The sequence below is a fragment of the Perognathus longimembris genome, chromosome 4 (assembly GCF_023159225.1).
Source record: "Perognathus longimembris pacificus isolate PPM17 chromosome 4, ASM2315922v1, whole genome shotgun sequence".
Lineage (NCBI taxonomy): Eukaryota > Metazoa > Chordata > Mammalia > Rodentia > Heteromyidae > Perognathus > Perognathus longimembris.
The window spans coordinates 37,354,245-37,369,172 of record NC_063164.1 but is presented as its reverse complement, the minus strand read 5'-3'; the positions used below and the strand labels follow the sequence as shown (position 1 = coordinate 37,369,172).

At 39.4% G+C, this 14,928-nt stretch overlaps 1 protein-coding gene across 3 annotated transcripts in view; it reads left to right on the top strand.

Annotated features, from left to right (window-relative positions):
* The first annotated feature begins 2,187 nt into the window (after positions 1–2,187).
* Positions 2,188–14,928, top strand: part of Nab1 (NGFI-A binding protein 1) — a 47,882-nt gene continuing 35,141 nt past the window's right edge. For 2 of the 3 annotated variants that reach the window (XM_048345077.1, XM_048345075.1), the window contains exon 1: positions 7,061–7,355. The gene's annotated coding sequence lies outside the window, so the exon portion shown is untranslated. Of the gene's footprint in view, positions 2,194–7,060; positions 7,356–14,928 lie in introns of those variants that run through there. The other variant, XM_048345076.1, reaches the window with a different exon arrangement.

Genomic DNA, 14,928 nt, shown 5'->3' with positions numbered 1-14,928 from the left:
AGGGATGGGTGAGAATGTTGAAAGGGGTGATATTGATCAAGATGCACTGTATTCATAAACTGTTTTGTTGAATGGTAACTCCTTTGTACAACTAAAGATAATAAAATATTTTAAAAATAAAACCATAAATATTCCTTATTTGATTAAAGGTTTATCTGTATCTACTATCTGTTTCTGCTTTTATATTAGCAAGATATTACATGCATTTCCTTAGCTATAGAAGTTGACTGGATTAGATGACTACTTAGTTCTCCAAAAGTCTATAATAGAATTTATAGTCCATTTTGGGAATCTAAATCTAAGTTCATTTGTTTGGTTTCTCTTCCAACTGGTATTTCATTGTAAGATAAAAAATGACCAATTTATAAAGAGACTACTGGAAACTAAACTACTTGCATGTTGACTTATGCATAATATTTAAATATATTTTGAATATACAAAGGATGTTGAAGTAGGTGGAATTTATAATCCTTTACACCTTAAAATTTGATAACATCTTGTAATAAAATGCAATACTTAACAATATGTTTGGTTTTTATTGTTTTGGATGTGATATTTGTAAAGTCATGGCTCCTGAAATTATCAGTTATTATAGTTTCCAAGTAATTTACCTTTAAGAAATTTTTACACAATGTTCACATTTGAAAGAATATTCAAGCTTTCAGATGTTTTAAGTTTTTATTTAGTCTATAATAGGTTTTCAAAGTTTAAATTTTTATATTGCAAAATACAAGAAATGTAAATTATATTTCTGGTAATATGAATATTGTACATGACTCAGTTAATTGCAGGGCCACTACCACACACAGTGGAAATTTTGTTAAGTATAGAATTATTCTGAGGCAATAATAGAAGAATGTGATGATAGAATTATATTGTATCTTAGGTCTTATAGGTCACAAGCCATAATGTTATTCTTTCTCTCTCTGAAGAGCACTTTAAATCTATTATGTTTTCTTTTGTTTTGAGTCATTGAAGCATTTAAAAAAATCTTTCTAAAGCAATGAATTAATGGTCTTTCAGTGAAATTTTTCCTCAAATGTCAGAACCACTGCCTTTTACATTTTTCTTTTTTACTAAAAATTCTGTTTGTTTCATAATGTTGAAATGTTATTTTTGTCAAAAGTATTTATTTTTGCAAATGCACCAATCATTGTTCTTTAAAATAATACTTCAAAAATCTTGTTAACTGTGTGTTTACTGAATTCAAGTATAAGATGTAACATGGCTGGCTCTGCTTCCCAAGGGGCTTACACTATATTTAATATCAATGAAGCTTTTAAAGACACACAAATAACTTGAGCCTTCTCTGTGGCACCAAGTATGTGCAAGTGGAGTGAGGGAAGACAAGAGGCTATGGAATGACTGAAGGATGTGGGGACCAGGGAGGTTACTACTGCTGGCCTGCAAGAAAGTGTGATCCAGAGATTGGAAAGCTCTAGAACTGACTGGACATTTTTGGTCCCTTTGGTGTGATAATGGAGATACAGGCTTTGGGGGAGAGTTCTTTGCCCTGTAGCCTAGCTCCCCATGTGATTTCAACAGTATTTCAGTACTCAGTATTTCAGTTTTCTGATGTCTACAAACAGACAAGGATGCAAATAACAATATATACTTCACAGTGCTATAGCAAGAACCAAGTGAATTAATACTTTTAAAGCACTAGAGCACACACTGTTTCCTCAATAAATGTTAATTATTTTCTTGCTCCACCAAAATACTATTTACATAATGCTTTTCTATTTTTGGGAGGGTAGTAGTGGGGTAGAAATTGCTGCTTTGAACCCACTACCTCACTACTGAGAGCTACATCCTCAGCTTAAAAAAATTTTTTAAATAGACACAATGTATTTAGCATGCACAATATGTTTTAAAGTACAATATACTCATGCTGGGAAATGACCAAATATAGTTGACTTACATGGTTACCATACAGGTATCATTTTTGTATATCACTTTGTAAGACTTCTTGTAGAATTTTCAAAAATACTTCTGCAAGACCCACAGACTTATTCCTCCCAACTGAAACATTATATTCTTTGACCACCATATCTCCACACACTCCTTCTAACCATCACAGCCTGTTAATATATTTAATTGTGTATATATGCCACATTTTCTTTATACATTCATCTACTGATGAAACACCGGAGTTGATTCTATATCCTGGCAATGGAAGACATTAAAGTGCAGGTATCTTTCTGACATAGTGATTTTATTTCCTTTGATATATACTTAGTAGTGGGACTGATCTATTTTTAAATTTTTGAGGAATTTTATAGTGATTTTCCTAATGGATTTTCTAAATTGTATTTCCACCGTAGCAGTATTCTTTTGTGCTTTGCTCAAATCTGTTTAGGAAGATATTTTGATATCATTATTCCAAATGGAGAATGAGTCTCATTTGACTGCATAGAAGATAGGCATAAAAGTAAATGCAGGAAAGCAATGCTATTAAATTGTAGCTATATATTGAGGCCTGCTCAAAGTTCTTAGTGGAAGCCTGATCTCTCTTCATAAAACAAATAAAACTCATCACCAACACCATCAAAGCAATCAGCATTCAGCAAGTGTTGAGAGAGATTAGAGGGCATACAGATTTCTCCTTCTTTTAGGACCAAAAAAGAATTGAAAGGGGAATAATTCTGTATGTGATATACTGCTATTTAATGCCACCATCTATTCACAACTCAAAATAGCTCAGCATGTTTCCTATGCTTTGGGAGGGCTATTAAAAATAAAGGGAAGAACTACTATTCACTTATTATTTGGTCAATCTTGTAAAGGTGTCCTAAATGTACTAATCATTTTTTTTTCTTTTCTCTTCTCTCCTTCCGTTTTGTTCTCACCTCCCCTTAGCTACTCTCATTCCCTCTCTCTCCATAGGATTTCACTATGAACCAAGATTTGAAGTCAGGGCCTTGAGCTTGCAAGCTTGTGCTCTACTACCTGAGTTAGTCCTCCATTTTGGTTTTTGTTTGCTAGTTTTGGAAATACACTCTCAGACTTTCTGGCTGGCTGTGATAACAATCCTGGACCTCAACCCACAGAATAGCCAGGATTACAGGTATGAGCTACTGGCACCTGGAGTTTTCAATTTTTTAAAAAGTGTTTTTAAAATTTAAAACTGAACAAATGATAGTTCAGCTGCTAGAAGTAGATCTATATTCTCCTTCCTTTGCAGATAAGGGATTAAAACTAGGATATTTCTAAGTGATGCGTCAAGAATATGCAGCAGTTGCTAATCAAAGATAAACAGAATATGATATACTCCTTATGCCACTTTCCAAATGGGGATAAAACTCAGAATCTGGTGTATCTACTTGCCCTTATCATTAATTAAAAAATAAATTTGTGTGTGAATTACTTTAGAAATTATTAAAATTACTTTGCAATTTTCATGATGCTTTAAAACACATTCCTACTCTCAATATTTTACTGGAAATATTATCCAATCAGAAGTAAAGAAAACAAATCTTTTTATTAGGAAGTATAACTCATACTAAGAATATCTACAAAATGCAAATATTCCACTTGCTAGTCAAATCATATTTCCCATTTTATTTATTCAACAAATACTTATTGACTAGTGTCAGCCACTATTTTAGGCACTGAAGATACAGCAGTGAATACAAGATCACACAGACAAACATCACCTGAAAACATCACTGGAAATTACATTCCAGTAGCCTTTTGTATATCACTGACATATTGCTCATGATACGATGCATCCATTTGTAGGAAAATTATTTTTATTTTATTGTGATTTGTATTTAAAGGACTGTTATGACAAGAATGCCATCATCTTATTCCTTAGTAGCAGTGTATATAATTCGACTCCTTTGAGCATGTATGAAAAAACAATAAAACTATAACAATAAATAATATTTTTCTTTGTCTCTGAGCATTTATCTCATTGTTCTTATTTTCAGCTTTATAGAAAATCCCTGAGAGCAGGGAATCATGACTTATACTAGTCTTTATGTCCCCAAAATCCAACCTTGAATATGGCACCTAACTGAATTGTGCTGGACAAAATGTACTGAATGAATAACTTAAGATATAAGTATATGTAGTAAAATTACACTATTAGAAATAAAAACTGTTGCATGCACGTTTAACAAGATATCCAAATGGTCTGGATAAGAACTATGTGTTGCCATGTTCCCTTATACCTGTCTGGGATTGCCTCCAAGAACACTCTAAAATCCTGAAATTGGTTTTTACCACACAGAGAGACTTAGGAGAACAGTCACTTCAATTGTTAGCTTATAGGATGGAATGTGCATGTCTTGTACTTCCTGTAACAAATCACTAGGACCTGTGAGTGGGAGAAGTAGTGAGTGTGTCTGTGTGTGTTTTGAAATGGAGGAGGTGCTGCTTATGGATGGGCATGGGCGGTAAAAGTGATCAGGTGTAAAATGAAGGCTCAGTGCTGAATTGTCTCACATAAAGGTAAATATCTCCATTTTTTGTGGAGCAGTCATGCTGTCGACAGTGTTGTCACACAGACATAGAGAATTGGTAGCCTAAAAGCTTAAAATGTTATTTGTCTTTCATTTTTCTTCCTCCCACCACCTCCCCCAGCACCACAGGGCATTTAAGCAAAGCAAAGTGGGCCCCAAATGCCATTCTTAATGTGGGAAGAATACACTATCCAAATGTTCCCAGAAAACAAACAAGGAAAGATTGCAGTGTTTAACAGTAGAAAGAAACAACCAGTTAAAGTCAGAGAAGAGTTTCTGCCCTGACACATTTCCTTTTTCCGCATCATATTCAGACGGATTGTCTACAAGCTTAGGGAGAGCATGTAATGTCAGTTGTAACTCAGGAAACAATTGCAGGGGAAGGCAACAGTGCAGGTAACACCACTCATTTCCTAATTCATGAATCATCTATTGAATATCATTATGGAACTTCTTTATTCCCTAGTTGTTCACAACTAATAGTGTTTGCAAATCATCAGAATGAAAAAAAAAAGTTTGCAGATGCTTTTGCTTGAAGGTTCATTTAACCTCCATCTTTCCCAACCAACGGACCAATTGCTTCAAGACTTTTATTGAACTATATTCATTTATGTTAGTTTTCTCCTCAGCAAGACAGGATGTAGAGCTGCAAAAACCTGGACAACTAGAAAAGTTAGAGAAACTTCCAGCAGAGGTTTCTTCCACTAAAAGAATGATTTGAAAGTGGCGCTGTGGCTCAATGTGATAGAGCTCTAGCCTTGAGCTGAAGAGTTCAAGGGATAGCACCCAGACCCAGAGTTCAAGCCCTATAACTGACCAAAAACAAAACAACAACAAAAAACTTGTTTGTTGAGTGTTGGTGGCTTAAGCCTGTAATCCTAACTACTAGGAGGCTGAGATCTGAGGACCACTGTTCAAAGCCAGCTAGGGTAGACAGTCCATCAGAGTCTTGACCACCAGAAAACTGGAAGTGGCCCTCTGGCTCACGGGGTAGAGTGCTAGCCTTGAGCAGAAAGAGCTCAGGGAGAGCACCCAGACCCAGAGTTCAAGTCCCACGACTGCCCCCCACCAAATGAGTTGAAGTAAACATACTCACTTATTGGAAGTATCACTATAACTGCCATAAACACTCTTGTCACTCACATTTAAGAGACTCAACCTTAATACTAAAGACATTTTCCATTGTAAACATTACTCATTCTTGCTTACTTTTGCAAAAAGAAAAGGCGCGGGGGGAGTGCTTTAATGATGTCTTTTTCTTTCAAAATCATCTCTCATCCCTAGCTGCAACATAAAGATGTGGTTTGAAAAATTTCTCATCTCAAAGAATGCCTTGTATCCCCATCAACAAAGTAGGCACACTCTGGGAGGCCAGCCAGAATGTGGAAACTGCCTCCTATATAAAACTGGATTCTATTACATATGTTGAAACAGGATTCTACCTATAGTGCCACAGTTCTGTATTAATGTCCTCAATGCTTTAGGAACACAACATTAAAACTAGGAACTTTTTTTTTAATTATCAAAAAAGGAAAAACAGATTTTTAAGACTTTTCCCCCTAGATTTCTGGCAATACCTTAACATTTCTGGAGGTGCTTTGATACTTTCTCTGGCTAGAAAAGTTTCTGCGAGCCAAGCTGGAAAACAAAAATCTATATGGTGCTTAGGGAACTCTTATTTTGGCACACAGCAAGGCAATAAGTACCAGCACCGTTTTTGTACACCTAGTTAAACAGAAAACATTCGAGAAGGCGAAAGGGTTGGAATTAGATGACCGGACCAAAGAGAGGTTTGTCCGACCTGTGAGTTGTACCTCAGGTTTGGTTGAGGCGGGGAGGAGAGGGCCCGGTGGGCGAGGCAGATTCTCCGGGAACTGGAGTTCCTCCAGCACCGCGCACCTGCCGCCCCTCCTCCGTGCGCCCCTCCTCCGCGCGCGGGCAGCAACTTCCCGCCGGACGCCGGCCCCGCAGCACCTGGCCCACCTGCAGCCCTGCCCAGCACGGGCGGGGTGACCGCCGGGCGCTTCTGTTTTTCTCCGTCCCCACCTTCACCCCCAAGTTAGGTTCCCGGGGCTGCTGCCGAGGGTTTGGCAGAACCTTTTTCTTTGAAATACTATATTGAGTTCCTCGCGTACACTCACACACCGATCACAGCAGCCGTGCCCAGCGCCCTCCCCGGCAGGGAAGCAGGCCCCGGCGGCGCCCGCCCCTCCCTGCCTCCGCCCACGTTCCCCCGCGGGACTCACGGGAGCCGCCCCCTCCGCGCGCCCACTTGGTTCCTCCCAGCTGCCGTGTGAATGGGCCGCGTTCCGGATTCCGGGGAGGGAGGAAGGGAGGGGGAGAGGGAGGGGGCGGAGGGGAGGCCGAGCCCTGGCGGCTGCGCCCCCGCCCGCGCCCCCGCCCGCGGCGGCCCACGCAGGGGTTGCGTCACTCGGCCGCGCGGGGGCGGGAGCCGGCGCGGCGACTGTAGCAAGCGCGGAATCTCCCAGCGTGACAGCGCGGGGGGAGGGGGAGGCGGAGGCGGACGGGCGGGGGAGGCGGCGGGGGCTGCGCGCGCCGGGGGCGGGGTGAGGGCCGCGCGGAGGGCTGACGCGGCGGGGGAAGGTGCTGCCGCCCGCGCACCCGAGCCTGCGAGCAGCTGCAGCCGTCACTGCCGCGGCCCCGCGCGAACGCCGTCGGGGCGGGCGAGCCCCAGCCTCGGGTGGTGTTGGAGGAGGGGGGAGGACCGGGAGAGCGCGCCCACCGCTTTCCCTTCCCCCCCCCTCGATGGGAGCGGGGGCGTCCCGGCCGCAGCCGCCTGAGGAGGGAGAGCCGGGGGCCGCCACTTCGGAGTTGGGGCTGAGCAGTCCTCGGGGAGAGCGCGCCCAGACCGCTGCAGCCGCCGGCCGAGTACGTACCCCAGCCGCCGACGGCCGCGGCTCCCGGGCCGCGCGGGCACCCCGGGGGCGGCGTCCGGGGAGGCGGGAGCGGGCCCCGCGCGGCCGCCGCCGGAAGGAGAGGGCGGCCTCGGGCTGGAGTGGGGCGACTCCGTGGGGAACGGTGTGGAGGGGCAGGGGCGCGGCCGGGCTCCGGGGGAGCGGGGCGGCCGCCGCGTCCACACTCCTAACGGGCCAGGGTCGTGGTGGGCGCCCTCGGGAGCCGGGGGTGGCGTGCGGAACGGGGCGCGCGGCGGCCCCGGAGCATTAAAACCACCCTCGCCAGGCTGGGGTGGGGGGGGAGGATGAAGAATCTTGCCGTTTGTTTACTTTACAAAAGTGCGGCGTCCGCATCTTAATTTTCTTCCCTGGTGTCCTCCCCTTCCGAACCCAGTTTTCTTCCTCAAAGTGGAAGAAGAGTTTTGGTTGGAAGTGGCGTTCAGAAACTTGGCACCGAGGTACAGGGAAGCCGGAGTCTCTCATTGTTGCCATTAAGGCCCTATGAGCCCACGGCATGTGGGATCTAGAAGCCTTGGATGCAGAGGTGTGACTTTTGTCGGGGGAGAAAGGTGGAAATACTATCAAATATTTGTGATCTGTCATATCGGGGTGCAGGAGCTAGGAGACCTATGTCTCTAAGCCTAAATGTTGCAGAATTTCGGGGAGAAGGATTGAGTTGGGAATATGCATTTTGAGGTTCTGCAGAGCAAGTTTTACAGCAGGTGATCTGGAAGGATCAGTAGATTTGTCTATGTTGATCCTTGGCTCCCTGTAAGATACTGGCTGCTTGGAAACATTTTGTGGTGACCCGTTAAATTACCCTTTCATTCCCAAGAGCCGGTTTGTAGTGACTTACCACTACCAGTTGGTTTGCCAGTGACAGTGACATGTCTGCCAACTCTAAAAGAGTGCAGAGATCAGAAGCGGAGGGGGAAATTCTCAGATCTTGTTTAAAAAATATTTTGGCAGTTTTAATAGGTAACATTAAATTGCATAGGAGCAGAAGAGCCGAATGTAAAATAGATTAGTCATGTACGAATTGCTTAGTTGTTGTGTTAGAAAAGTGTACACGCATTGAATTTTCTCAGGTTCTCACTTTATGAGGTATTTTTTTCTTCCTTTTATAACGTAACCAATTGTGATCATATTTTATCTGCGGGTCTCAAGGATATTGGGGAGATAGGATACCCTAGGATATGCATTTGTGTTCTTGGTGGAGGCTGTCTTTCGGAAGACCTGAAATTGCAGTTTCTGATCCAGTTTAACTGCCAGTAAAAGTGGCTCTGAGATTCAGAAGTGTCCTTTCTTTTCCTCTGCATTTATATATTCAAGACATTTAATACTATACTTTTTATTGGATTTAAAAGGTTTTGTCCTAAGTATTAACTGCAGGTAAAGATACTGCTGAGAATTTGAATTTCCTTGCCAGGTCAGCCTCCTTATTTCTGTTTTGGATTTAGATATTGGAACATTAAGGTCTTCAATGACAGTAGTAATTTCAAGAAATCTTTGGAAGATAAACTTAAAAGAAATTTTTTACCGTCTTCCTCTAAAGTTAATGTGTCATCACATTGTAGGAAAGAAATTTTCTGGCTCTGATGATCTCTTGTTATATGCGAATGTATCTATAGAACAGCAGGCGGCATGGATTTTTATTTCATCCTCTTAATGGGTGTAATTGAGATGGCAAAGTCCTTAGGGATACTATATTGATGGAGAGATATTTAGAGAATTTACGTTTGCTACAAGTTCATATGTCCAATATTTTCTCATACCAAAATGAACACAATTACATAATATTTTCTTATGGCTAGTAAATAATATCCTTTGCCCTATAGGGAAGAATAGATTTTAATTCTTGCTATTTTTTTAATCCTTTAAAAAACATACTGATTTGTCATTGAAGGCTTTGATGATTTGCACTGTGGAAGCCTTGAAAAAAACAACGTGGGGGAAATTTTTGAGAAATTTGTTTCATGAACTTTTAATATTAATGGGTGTTGGATGGAAGCACAGTAATTCAAATTTTTATGTCTATAACTTTACACTGTCCTAAAACTTAGGGCTCCTGTATTCCATTGTGATATGCCAGTCAAGATTGTTTTGCCATTTTTTGCTATTGTTGTTGCCATTTGTGTGCAGTTTTAGAAACAAAAAAAGTTTAAAATGTACCTCCATTTTGGATATCACAGAATCTTCATATGTTTGTGTTACTTTCATGGAAGTGACCATTTGAGAATTTAAGATCATGCTGATGTGTAATCATCTTGTCTATGCACTTTTATTGTGGAATTGATTAAACTGTATATGAGCATCTTATATGGTTTCTAAGTTCTTTGGTTTGGATTTATTTTTACCTGAGCTGCTACTTTAATTCTTTTGAATAGAAGGAAGAGTAGAACAGTTATTATATTAAATGCAAATTTAATTTCTGATCTGACATGTTCAATAACTTGTACAATAGTGTGAATTATTCCCCTAAACTTAATAATGGAACAAGTGGGAAATTCTAAAAGTTGATGCCAGGGTAACAAAAGCATTAATCTTCATCTTGTGAGAGTTCCCACTGCTAAAACATACCACTAAGTTTTCAAATAGTTTGTCATTTCTCAATACATTATATGTAGGGGACTGCACATTAATTTTCATGGTATGTTAATTCTTACAGAGAAACTTTTGAAAATATACGATTTATGCATTGTGTTCAGTGCTCTTAATGATCGTTGAATAACTTGACTTTTGAATGTCTATAAACAGTTTCTAGCCATTATATGAAAAGCTAGTTTGTGCATACCTATTAATGCATAGTTGTTGCGTAATTGCCAGTGGATCTGATTTACCTTTTCCTAAATATTGAATACTTTGAAAAAGTGAGTACTTTTCCACTGAATACTTTGAATAAATTTTAAGAGGGTCTCTGCATTTTGTTTCCACCTATATTCAGAATTCAGAAAAGAATCAATAGGGGAGAACATTTTAAGTTTCCCAAATTACTATTAATTTATTAGAAGTTATATGTTTAAATTCATAGCTATGAGGGTAATAAGACCTAGAATGTTCTTGGCTTAACATATATTACTGTGGGGCTGGAGGTGTAGCTCAATAATAGAGCATGTATTTAACTTGCCTGAGACCCCTGGATTCAATCTTCAGCACAAAAAAAAAAGAAGAAGAAAAAGAATATATAACTGTATGCTTCCTACTAAATATACCTCTTTTGGAACTAGAAACACATGGGAATTAATATCTAGGCCAACCTTGCAATCTTAAGTAACTCATGAAATATAACTGAACTCCATTTAATCACTTTTTGAGTAGTAGAAGAATAGTAGTTATATTAAATGCAAATTTCCTTCTGATGTGACATATTCAATAACTTGTACAATAGTATGAGTTAGTCTGTTAATCTTAGAAATGAAACAAGTGGGAAATTTAAAAAGCATTCATTTCCTACAAGCTCACCCTTCCCTAAGCCAAAAATTAAAAAAAAAATTTTCAGTTCCAACCTTCAGTACACCCATTTAACCCTTCTCATGGGTTTCTTTACTTTCGTTCTACACTTTCCTAAACATGCTAGTAATTTACAGGTTTTAAATGTAGTTTTTGTCCACAGATTTACAGTTTCCTTTTGTCCTCGTTTCCCATTTGAGCCTTTTATTCCTTTGTAATATGCAGCATTTCTCATCTACATGTTGACAAAAACTATCTAGTGGAAGTAATTCACCCTAATCTGTAAATGACTCTTAAGTTTTAACCAAGCTTTATTGTAAGTCTGCAAGGGGTTGCTCTTAGCTTGGATAATTTTTTTTTTTTTTGCTCAAGGCTAGCACTCTGCCACTTGAGCCACAGTGCCACTTTGGCCATTTTCTACATATGTGGTGCTGGGGAATCGAACCCAGGGCTTCATGTATATGAGGCAAGCTGTCTTGCCACTAGGCCATATTCCCAGCCCCTAGCTTGGATAATTTTAAAGTAAAAATTTCAGGCTATGTTGGGAATAAGAAATCTATCCTTTACATAAGTAAGTCAGACCTTATTGGGATTTGCTTTGGATTTTTTTCTCTACTCATTGAAGGATATCTTTTCCTCAGAGTGCATAGACTTCATAAAAATGGATGTGTGTTGGTCTGTACATATTATACCTTATACACATACACATACATGTACATAAGTGCCCATCCATGTATGCACATAGTATGTGTACATGCATGTGCATACACACATACATGTTACACAGTAAATGTATAAACACACACTAATGTGTATGTTTATGTAGCAACAACTCCTATACCATGAAGGAGAACTACCTAAGAATAGAGATTATGAATCCATTTGAGAGTAATGTTGAGGTTGATATTATTTGTAGATGACAGTGCAACACTTTAGGAATAGATAAGAAAAAAGAAGAACTTAGAGTTCCTCTTGTTAAACTTGAGTTTTTTAAAATGCTCTCATGGCTGAATTCCCACCATGTTATCATTCTATGTTATATTTGGTTATATGATAATCTCTATATAAATAAGGTTGTGTTTATCCTAGGCATATTGTAGGTATATAATACACTCATTTACTTACAGGAGCATATCCTTTGATCTCTTGAAAAAATAGCTGTATTCTCAGATATTTTGTAGTCCTCTATGGACACATTGAGGATAAGGGACTAAAAAGGATTGGAGATAAAGTAACAATATGTAACTGAATGTGCTGGCTATACCATTGGGACATCAATTTATCCAGAAGGTGTCCCTTTTGAAATCTGAAAGAAGCTTTTTTTTTTTTTTTTTTTGGCCAGTCGTGGGCCTTGGACTCAGGGCCTGAGCACTGTCCCTGGCTTCTTCCGCTCAAGGCTAGCACTCTGCCACTTGAGCCACAGCGCCGCTTCTGGCCGTTTTCTGTATATGTGGTGCTGGGGAATCGAACCTAGGGCCTCGTGTATCCGAGGCAGGCACTCTTGCCACTAGGCTATATCCCCAGCCCCTGAAAGAAGCTTTTGATCAGATACTGAAACATTAAGTTTCATTAAACAGGAATCTTTATGAAGATTATTCTACATAGAACATTTTGTTAGGAATAAAGAATAAAAGATTGAGACCTAATTTCTCTCTTTAAGGTGATTATAACCTAATAGTAACTTGTTCTGCAGAGCCAGGTTAACTCATCTTTATTCTATGGCTCTTTCTGTATAAAATACCTTGTTAGCATTTGTCACAGTGCTTTTAAGTGTGTCTGCTTGTTTGTCTCCCTCCTCTTAACTAAGTCTTCACGAAATACCATCTTTCCTTAGTATCCATAGATCAGCTCATACTTGCATATTGGAGAGAGTGTGTGTGTGTGTGGGTGTGTAAGTGGAAAAATGGAGAGTAGAAGTGAAGGAAAGAATTACAGGGGTCAAAGAAGGAATAAAACATCTATAGTTAAGGGGGCGGGCAAAAGGCCTTATGTAAAAGGCTGTGGGAGTTGGGAAGGAGGGTGTGTAGCACAGGACAGGAAAGTGGAAGGCACTTTTTGAGTAATGCCCAGTGCTTTTGTTTGGCAAAAATGGGCATGTTAAACAACAGAGAACTTGTGAAGGATATGCTTGGTTTGGGATGTCTATTTGAGAAACTTGGGTTTCCTTTTCTAAGCAATGGGAACATTTGTACGGATAATTGAAAAGCCATATGTATCCTTTAGGAGGATAAAGTTGACATTGCAATATGGTATGCATTGAAGGTGAAGAAGCAGTTTTACATTTGTCAGGAAGCAAGGAAGACCAGAATTAGGTACACTTGATTGAGCTAGATAATATTGAATGTGTGGTCTAAGGATGTAGATCTGTGAAAAGAAGTAGAGAAAACAAAGATGGGATCCAGATTTTTCTTAATCTTGGAAACAGGAAATGGAGCACTAGAGCTAAAAGGACCTAGGACTTGCAAAGAGTAGATTTGGGAATCTGGAAGATGAGAAGAAAATGAGATAATACGTTTTCTTTTGGACATGCCAAACTTGATATCCTGACAATCCTCAAGTAGTTGAGAGCAATTCAGGCTGATGGCTCTTAAACTTCTCATGTATGAGAGTAACTTTTTTAATTAAAAAAACAACCTTACAAAAATACTCCTAACTTTACTTTTAACACTGTTTATTGAGAATCAATATTCTTAGAACAACAAATTCAATTGCAGTTTTAAAACAAGTTTATATTTCTTTTTAAAAAACAGAAGTGCCTATTTACTTTTTAATTTAACAATATTTTAAAAATCTAAGTAGTTGTACAAAAGAGTTGCTATCCAGCAAAGCAGTTTATTAATACAGTGCGTCTTGATCAGTGTCACCGGTTGGAACATTCTCACACATCCCTCCCAACTCACCCCTTCCTTCACTTAATTTTTTAGGATGTGTGAAATTTTTTGCCATTTAATAAAGTAGTTTATGTATACAATGCATCTTAAATTAGACACCTGACATCTTACTCCTTCAGTAATAACTAGAGGTTGACTTGAATTTGGATTTGAAAACACCTTGCAGTAACTCCATAGCTTCTGGACTATGAATGACTAGTCCAAACTATAAGACAATTGAAGCTTTAGAGTGAACGTTATAATCAAGGGATAATAGGGACAAAAAGTAAAAAATAAATTTAGTAAGAAATCTTGGAAGGTGAATACGGTAGTCCCTGCCTGTTATTCTAGCACTTGGGAGACTTAAGACTGGAGGATCACTTGAGACAGGGCTGGTCAACATAGTGAGATACCTTGCTCTCCATCCCCTATAACCACCCCCACACAGAGTGAGCAAACAGAAACCTTAGAGAGCTTTTGCAATAAGAATAAAGTAAGAGAAGGTAGGAAAAGACCCCAGGTAATATGACATTACCAAAGTCAAATGAAGAACATTTATTTCACGGAGTAATGATAAACAGTAGAGAGATTGATAGAGAAAGGCCCTGGTGGTAGGTAACTCAGTGTTACTAGATATTTATGATTTATGAAAGCAGGTAGAATCAAGACTAGTTTGGAGGAATGAGTCTTCTTTTACCTAGAGACAATTAAAAGGTCTGTCTTACTTTAAATCTTTACATCCAAGCAGAAAAATTTTGTTTCCCTAACAAGCAGTTCAGTTTTCAGGTCATATAGAATCTTATTTAATTCAGGACAGTTTGAATTTGTAAGATGACTTACACTACTAGTATAAGGAATTAAAATGAGATATTAAGGATTTAGGACCAACCATTACCATTTAAAATAGTGAAAAAGAACAAATGAACTTATATATTTTTTATTTCTCTTCTTAGTACTGGAGTGACAAACATTTAAGTGGCTGTAAGTAGAGGTTTGCTGCATAGGGGCAGCAAGGCCTCAGGTTATTTTTTGGACATAAGAATGAGTAACTGTTTTTTCTGAACTGTGTAATTCATGAAAAGGTCAGACTCAGCATGGTGTTCAGTATATGTTGGAAAAGTTAGGTAACAATAGTTTTCAGATGATTAGATTTAGTTTACTGTAAGCTAACAGTGCATATATCTGACTCTCATGTTGAAGCATAAATGGTTACAGATTCAGTGAAAA